The sequence below is a fragment of the Amaranthus tricolor genome, chromosome 3, assembly GCF_026212465.1.
Source record: "Amaranthus tricolor cultivar Red isolate AtriRed21 chromosome 3, ASM2621246v1, whole genome shotgun sequence".
Classification (NCBI taxonomy): Eukaryota; Viridiplantae; Streptophyta; class Magnoliopsida; order Caryophyllales; family Amaranthaceae; genus Amaranthus; species Amaranthus tricolor.
The window spans coordinates 31,876,341-31,885,612 of record NC_080049.1 but is presented as its reverse complement, the minus strand read 5'-3'; positions in this window follow the sequence as shown (position 1 = coordinate 31,885,612).

Below are 9,272 nucleotides of genomic sequence, written 5' to 3'. Positions count from 1 at the left end.
TGTTAACAGTGAACAAAAAATTGGTTCAAAAAGTCAAAATTGTTTGTTCGTAGTTATTAAATGCGAATAAAAGGGAGACAATGTCATAACGTTAGATGAGACAAAAAAATGAAAGTCATGTTTTGTTCGCAGTTACTAACTGCGAACATCATATTTTCCAATTTTTGTCCCATCTAACGTTATGACATTGTTTCTCTTTGGTTCGCAGTTTATAATTGCGAACAAACAATTTTCACCAATTTTTTTGTTCACTGTTAGCATTTGTGAACATACCTGACCTTAGATTCGGACATGAAGATGCTTATTTTTGGAATTAAGTTTATCCAAAGCTTTTTTTTATTTTTTTTTGTTAAAATTACTTAATTTTTTTTCTAATTTTCACTATATGCTACACTGATGTAGATTCGCTAGGTTTGTATAACTAGTGAAAGGAAGCTCAAAATACAAGTTGGGTCTTGAGATAGTTAAGAATTTTAGGATAGTTTATGATGCAAAAATTAACTAAATGTACTAATGGATAAAGAATAACAATAAAAATAAACTATAATGACACATTTTAAGGTAATTTATTATATTTATGTTATTATATTCACCATTCTAGTTAGAGTTATCAATTCTCATTGTAATGTTCCAATCATCAAATTACTGATTCTCATTCTAGTGAAGAAGCAAAATTCCAAGGCAATCAAATGACATGGACAAACAAATTTGGTCTCCAAGTCTTGTTTGGATGAGGGAAAAGTAAGAAAATGATTTAAAGCATGAAGATTTTTTTATTTGGATAGAAAAAAGGAAAAAAGATATTTTGAAGAATTGAAAGGAAAATCTCTTTATTTTATTAATATTCAAATCTCTCAAAAAAGAAAAAATTTGAAAAGATAATAAAATTCCTTTCTTTTTCCTCCCTTTTTATCCTATAAAAACAATGTATATTTTTCCTATCTTTTCTTCCCTTTCTTTTCCTTCTCTTTCCATTCCTTTCTTTCTCCTCTAATTTGCTATTTTAATTAACCTTTGTAGTTTGATAATAGTTCACTGAAAAGGGAGACAAAAGCAATTAAAAAACTTTAATGTGCAAGTTTTAAAAAGACTAAGGCAATGTTTTCTTTGCCATATAAGTTGAGTGCTTATCGCTTATTATTGATTTTAAATTTTGATAAAAGGCAGAGAATACTAGGCGGTACATTAGTGACAGTTAACTTAATAAAATTTAGTCAAAACCAAAAATTATGAATTAAAAATCTAAAATTAAGTTTTTTTTTGTTGTTTTGTTGTCTTGATGCAAGTCTTTTATTTAGGACAGGCGGTCTTATGAAAGCTTCTGACCCAGCAAAAGCTAAGTGGATGTTGCTGCTTCAAAATGAAAGTATTTAAATATAAGGAAGTGAAAAGGAGTGTTTGGATAATGGATGATATATAATTGAAGTGGAAGTATTAGTTTAAAGATTAAGTAATGCCTTTTCCAGCAACTGCTTTCATAACTTTCTACTGTTTACTCCCTTTTGGCAAGAGCATATTGCCTTTTGGTGTGCATGACTCATGCTTTCTTGCTTAGACATTTTCTATCTCTTTTATCGATACCAACCCAGTAAAAATACACTTTCTTCTATCGAGATTCTTATATTAAATCATTTTTTATGCTAGGTTTTTTTTTTTTTTTGAGTCAAATTCAGTTGATTACTAATATAGTTAATAAATAGATGAAAAATAATTTAAAGACGATTAACTATTTAAAATATCATAATAATACTATTTTCATTTCTTTGATGAGGATCATAACTTTTATATATATATATATATATATATATATATATATATATATATATATATATATATATATATATATATATATAATAACTTGTGACTGGTATTCGGCTTATCATAGATACTAGTCATAAAACGAATCTCTACACATTTAAAGCCCACAACCTATGAATATATTTAAGCACAAATCCTTTAACTTTAATTAAATCGATTTAAGTAAGGTATAAAGATAATTTTAAGTAATTATAATGACGTATAAATATTTACATATAAGCCAAAAGGTGGATTTTTAGTCTAAAAGTGTTTATTCCTTTTTAAGTCTATTTTTAAACCATGACTTGCATGCGGACGTTCTTTCTCATATATTTTCTAATTAAGTTGTCATTTCTGATTTGGAAGGGACCATTTAGGATTGCAATAGCTAATAATAAAAGAGTTTTTGGGATCGAATAATTTTAACTTATTTAAGTGGTAAAAATAGATAGTTATGGTTAAATCATTTAATATTAGCGTGTTTTGATTAATTAACAAGTTAAAATAACTGTTCTTATGAATTAATTAATTTATAATAAATTGTCTTTACCAACGTATATAAAATTAACTGGTCAAATTAACCATATAAATCAACTATAGAGTAACCATTTTCCGAACACCATTTTTGAATTAAAGAGATCGGCAAATTAAACATTAAGATAATTAATGAATCAAACTAATGAAATATACGTATTATATTGATTGATTAAATGATTTTAATAGAAAAAAAAGTAATCGTTCCGTCATGTTAAATTTGACACACTTTACATTCATTTGTCTTTTTTTAATTCTATTACATTTTCTTTTTTAATTATGGTTTTATATCATCTTCTCACATCCACAAAATCATTAAATTTCTCTATCTTATCTTATTAGTATATGTTTTGAAAACTTGGCATTATTATATTGATTCAACCTAACTGATGTTCATCTGTTAGAAATAAATTTTAATTATTTTTAAATAATCGCTGAAATTGTACTCAACCTGTATCATAATTTTGAAAAATTAATAGTTATTATTTAACCCGTGAGAATTTCATATATTAAACAATTAAACATTACAAAATATACAATAATCACTTGAACAATCATATTCGAGTGTTTTTTGGTTTAGAATTCATCAACTACATCCTTACAATCATTTTTGTTCATCAACTGTTATGTTTCGAAAAAAACTTTATTAATTATAAGTTATTTTTTAGAAAAAAAAAATTGAAAAAATAGTCAAAAATTACTTAAAAAGCTACGTCTATGAGTGGTTTTGGCTTACGAGTAAAAAGATTTGCAAGTTCTCATTGAAGTAGTATTTTGTGAGGAGCTAATTATTTAACTGTTTTTCAGTACTTCATCAGTATTGACAAATTGCGATTATAATTATTAAATATTTACCTAATCCAAATTGATCAAATTCAAATTTAATACAAATATATTATTTAATATCTCTGTTCTTTTAAAATTGCTATTAATATTAATATTTTATGAAAAAATAAAATATTATTTTTAAGTTATGTTTGTGATCTTATTTTTATTGATTGGACTAATATGTTATAAAATGATTGAGATAATATTGAAATGACAATATATAATTTCCCTCAATGATTTTTTTATTGATCGGTTCACTTAACTTACTTCACTTTGTTTTCCTTGCAACATGAACTCCTTATATTCTCATAAAATAGTGGTTCAATATTAATCCTACAAGGTAAAAAGCAAAAAAATAAAATAGATTTACTTGTATGGCGGAGAACATCCTAAATTTTTAGGTAGCCAATTTCTAATTGACTTTTGACAAAATGATTTAGTCCACCCTATAAAGTTTCAGAATTATCTATTTAAGTCGTAAAATTAATATCTCAGAATTTTTTTTTAACATATTATTTGGATTGGGCAAATCACCTGGCTTAGCTAGACTTTCTCACAAGAGAGTCATTAAACTTATTAGATTGAGGAAATGGGAGGGTTAAGTGAGAATCGATGTTGTCCCACGTTGAAAAATTAAAGATAATGTACATATTTTAAAATTATTAGAGTCATTTTTCCATTGCCACATAGTTTTGAAACGTTATATATCTCCTTGGCTTAAGAAGTGTGCACCTCGTATCTCACCGTTAATATTAATGACATTCACAATAAGTCGAGCCTATTCTAACGATCGAACTCATAATAATCTTACCTAAGAAAGTATTCCAACTCAATCTAATTCTCTTATTAATACTCTTTACTAACAACTTCAAAGGACAACTTATGTCTCTTAACGATCTTTGAAGAACTCAAGCTTTGTAGGCATATGGAGGGAAATTCTTTGGAAGCAAGGAATCATTATGTTTGATATCTTCCCATCATTCCCGTCCTAATTCCAGAAGTACTCGCTTAGTAGTTGTAACTTGTACGGAACACGCAACAATTATGTTTCTTCTTGGGGAACTTTAAGTAGGGGGAATAACTTAACGTCACTAATTTAGTTAGTTATCAAGAAACCAGTTCAACCAAAAGTTTAAACTGATAGTTGAAACTTCAAAATATGTTATATACTCTAACAATCAGCTTCTTAAAAATTGCTACATATTTCTTTTGGTTGGAATTATTTACTATATTTTTGTAATTCATGATATTCAATATATTATCTTAATCTTTGATATGTTTATATAATTGTTTGAGCTAGCTAATAATAATCTAGCTAGAAAAAGAAAAATAAAATGTTTTTGGATCATTATCCTCAATTTAAATTAAATTAAGAAGGCTATATATTTTCCTTGTTTGGTTGTTTTCTATTACATTATTTTTGTTTTGGTTGAGTGAGAGATGAAAGAAGAAGATGTAAACATGTGCATTGTACCGCAATAAAGAGTTGATCAAAGATGTTGACATGTCGTGCGGAATTTTTGGCAGTAAAAGTTAGACAACACAAACCAAAATGTGAACAACTTCTAAAATCAAGTCTTAGCTAAGGCTTTGCTATCTCCATTTCTTGTTAGTTGTTGTTTGATTGGGTGGGTGGGTGGGTGGGTGAGTAAATAGCATGCATGTTATAAAATGATGGTAATTTGTTTTGTGGTTGTATGGTTGTTTTTTTATTTATAGTTAGAGAGATATCATCTCAAAATCATATGACAATGGAAGGAAGGACTTTACTGACTTATAAATTGCGCATATTATCTTTTAATTAGTTTTTCGATTTGGGATAAATCGTCTCAACACCCCCTCACATGGGAACCTTGTTAATTTGCATGTGGGAGAAATCAGTTAGCATAAGAACACCATTCTTTTCAAACCTAACCTTCAGCTCTGATATCATGTTAAAAATGATGTTCCTACCTTAAAAGAAGTGTGTAAATCATTTTTAATTTATTCATATCAGATGTCCCAATGCTCTCACATAATCTTCATCAAATTCGCATATGAGGGAAATCAATCGGGTTAGTAATTTTCAAATCTATGCATGGTTGCTTAGCTTTGATTCGTAGGGAAAATAAATGGTGTAGGAACTTCCACGAGTCAAGTTTAACAACTTAATGAGCTATAAATGATTACGTATATGAGGCATAAGGAAAAAAGCCGAAACTCAAAAGGATTAATTGCAATATATCCATTCAATGCAGTATATGGTGCCACATATTACATTTTTAATGTAGTGTCAAAAAAAATTAAAAGTTTAAGCTGATATTTTTATTAATTTTTTATATAAAATAATATATAAAGAGAAGGATGAGTGAAAAAAATATGTAATTGAAATAAAAATAATTTAATATTAAGTTGAAGAAAGATTTATTTAGACTTAATGAAAAGATAGATTAAAATGTGGATGAAATTAAAAATTGAAAATATAAATTTAAATTATTTATAATATAAAAAAAACTCAAAAAATAAGAAATGTACCAAATTGTTAGGGATGACCGGATGAGGAATTGAGGGGACTTCTTATAAAAAATTAAAAATTAGAATGGGACCCGTTCAATTGAATTTGGGTGACAGGAGCTTTTTTTCAGTTTGCTGTTGGTGTTGGGGACAACTGTGAAGGGGAAAAGTGTACGGATTATTGCCTGAGCGTAATAATGTTTACAAATTGTTACAAGACACGATTTTTTTTAGAGATGTATTAGGTATATAAATTAAATTAAGACAAATTAAAGAAAAAATAAAAATGTGAGCTTCTTGTTTTGAGTTCTTCTCTTTAAGAGACAGTTTCTCACAAAAATAGTCAAAGAAAAAAAAATATTGTTTTTTGTGTTGTAGATTGAAGAGAAAATATGTAATAAAAACTTATTTAGTCATTCATAAAAAAAATTCGAAAATACATCAATAAGAAAAATGAAAGATTTAAACTTTGTGATTAGCTTGGAAAGGGAAGAAGAAGGCTTAATATAACAAGATAATAGAAATGAATTAAGTATATCATGAAAATTGAGAGTCGCAAAAACATATAAAAATACTAGCTTCGTTTTCTTTTCAAACGTCCTATTTGCTTTTTGAGTACTATTCATTCGTCACTCTTTATTTGTAATTTATTCTTAATCTATAAATTAAAACATAGTTAAATGGGATCTTATTTGATTCATCTCAACATAAAGTGTATTAGTATTTATTTTTTATAATTTTTAATTATGCACATTTAGAGATATTAAAAATTAAATTAGTATATTAACAAACGTGAAAAAAAAAGACATTTGAAAAGAAACGAAGGGGGTATATAATAATGAGTAGAGGAGAAGTTTATATAATTATTGAAATTGATTTTCTTATCAGTAGTAAAAAAAATGTAATTGGTTGAACAAAGTACAAAAATTGTGTAATTATATAACCAATTATAATAGAGGCGAATTTGAGATCTAAAACAACAACACCAATAGAAAAAATATTAACAATCTAAAAAAAGCCTACAGTACATCAAAAAGTAAGCCTTCATAGTGCATATGGATAACACATAAAATACAATAAAAAAAGGGGTTTTAAACATGTATAACATGTCCATTCGCACTAGCCGTGAAAACAAAAAACCTTAAATACTCAAAGATATATGATGAAGTATATGCTTAGAGTGTACAAGACATAGCAAGTGATCAAGATTTTGAATAAAATAATAGGGAGTATCAAATATAAAAAGGGCAGAGTCATTAAATTATTTGGTAGTTTTTGCTTAGCCCTTCGACAACAGTGTCATAAAACTAATTAACATATTTACACATTAATTTATCTTAAAAAAGCTTGTAATTATTGGAAAGCAGCAGTTTATACATTTTACAGTTACTTTAGGCAGTTTATGCAATAGGCAGTTATCCTTAGTCAGTTATTAGGCAGTTATCTTGAGTCAGTTACATTATACATGTATATATTGAATATCCCCCTAAGTAATAAAAGAAAGAAAGAAAACAGTATCTTTTCAAAAATAAAACTCCAGAAATCATCAAATCTTCATGGTATCAGAGCCATAGGGTTTAGATCCGAGAAGGGCTCATCATCTACCGTTTCTTATCTTGCAAATGGCCGATGTATCAGAAGAGCAAACACAACAAACCCTAATGTCATTGGAACAGATGGAACAAATGTTCCAGAAACTCCACAAAATAACCAACCAAACTGAAAACCCAACATCACTTAAAATTTCAGAAAAACTCACATACCACAATTATACGAAATGGTGCAAGCTAATGCACGTAGCAATTGGTGGTCGGGGGAGGCTCAATCACATCACTGCCGGACCCCCACCACCATCAGACCCGAATTACACCCAATGGGAACAACGAGATGCCATGGTTATAGCATGGATAATTGAGAACATAGACGGAGATATTGTAAACCAATTCCTAGACTACACAACAGCACACAGCCTATGGCAAGGGATCGAAAGTCTCTTAGGATGTGGTAGGGACGAACTACAAATTTTCGACTTAAGTTCAAGAGCAGCAACATTAAGGCAGGACAACGACAATATCAAAGTTTACTACGGTAAACTCAACACAATATGGAAAGAAATCGATCGGAGAATGCCAAATCCCATGACATGCCCACAAGATATAACAAAATTCAACAAATATATCCAAAGACAAAGATTGTATCAATTTCTCACGGGGATTAACGACAATTTAGACAAAGAAAGAAGAGATATTCTCAACAGTGAACCTTTACCGATGGTGGAGACAGCCTACGCATCAATCAGAAGGGAGATCACACGCCGGAACATTATGAACGGCGTCTCATCACCGGGAACTCGTCCCTCAGAGATTGGATCGGGTTTAGCCACGAGAAACAAACCCTTCCAAAGAAGCCGAGAAGAGGATGACCGGAGGAAACTCCGTTGCACTCACTGTGGTGGTTCCAGGCATACAAAGGAGGGATGCTTCAAACTTGTGGGGTACCCCGAGTGGTGGGATGATCTACAGAAAAGGAGAGCCGCCACCAAGGCACCGGCAAACCAGACCGGCGGCAAGGCTAACCTCAGTACTGCCGATCAACCGACATCATGTCTCAAGTCAGGTGAACTGGGAGGATGGAGCAAAGGAGAAGGAGAGGCGACAGTAACCCCAGAACAGGGAGCCGTCAATGGTGAGGAACAGCAATGGGAAGAGAAAGCGATAATAGCCGTCAGACAAGGGCATGGGGAAGGGCAGGCCAACCCTACTTACCCCCACCATCCTTTTTATAATGAAAAAACCCTAAAACTCACCTCGCACTCCCGTCCACCCTCACATTCCAGCCCACTTACCCTTCCTCGGCCCAATATCTCTCCTGGCCCACAAAATATTACTCCCAAAGGCCTTCTTAGCCATAATGCAAGCTCTGAATGGATTTTTGATTGTGGGGCGACCGATACGATGACCTTTGACCCCAGTGATCTTTTATCCACCCATCCGACTAATCGAACCCATATCCAGACGGCTAATGGGGAGTATATACCAGTTGCCCAAGCTGGGGCAGTCAATATTTCCCCTTCTCTTCACCTTAAAAATTGTTTGTTAATTCCCAGTTTGTCTCATAAATTATTATCGGTTAGTCAGTTAACAAAGGACTTAAACTGCACTGTGCTGTTAACCTCTGCTAATTGTATTGTGCAGGATGCTCAGACGGGAACAATCATTGGGCGTGGTACTGAAAGAGGTGGACTATACTATGTCGATGAGGTGATTCAAAATAGTGGTGCAATGCTTGCTCATATGCTCATAGATCTCATGTTCACCAATTGAGGACTTGGCATCGAGGTCATCCATCCTTAGGTTATCTAAAACGACTTTTTCCTTCACTTAATAGTTGTAATGCATCTCTAGATTGTGAAACTTGTATCTTAGCTAAGAGTCACAAACAGTCCTATGTTCCTAGTAATACCCGTGCTCCAAAACCCTTTGATATTTTGCATTCTGATGTATGGGGCCCAGCCCCACATACTGACTCTCATGGTTTTTCATATTTTGTGTTATTTATTAATGATTGTTCTCGAATGTGCTGGGTTTATTTTTTGAAACACAAATCTGAGGTTTTTGATG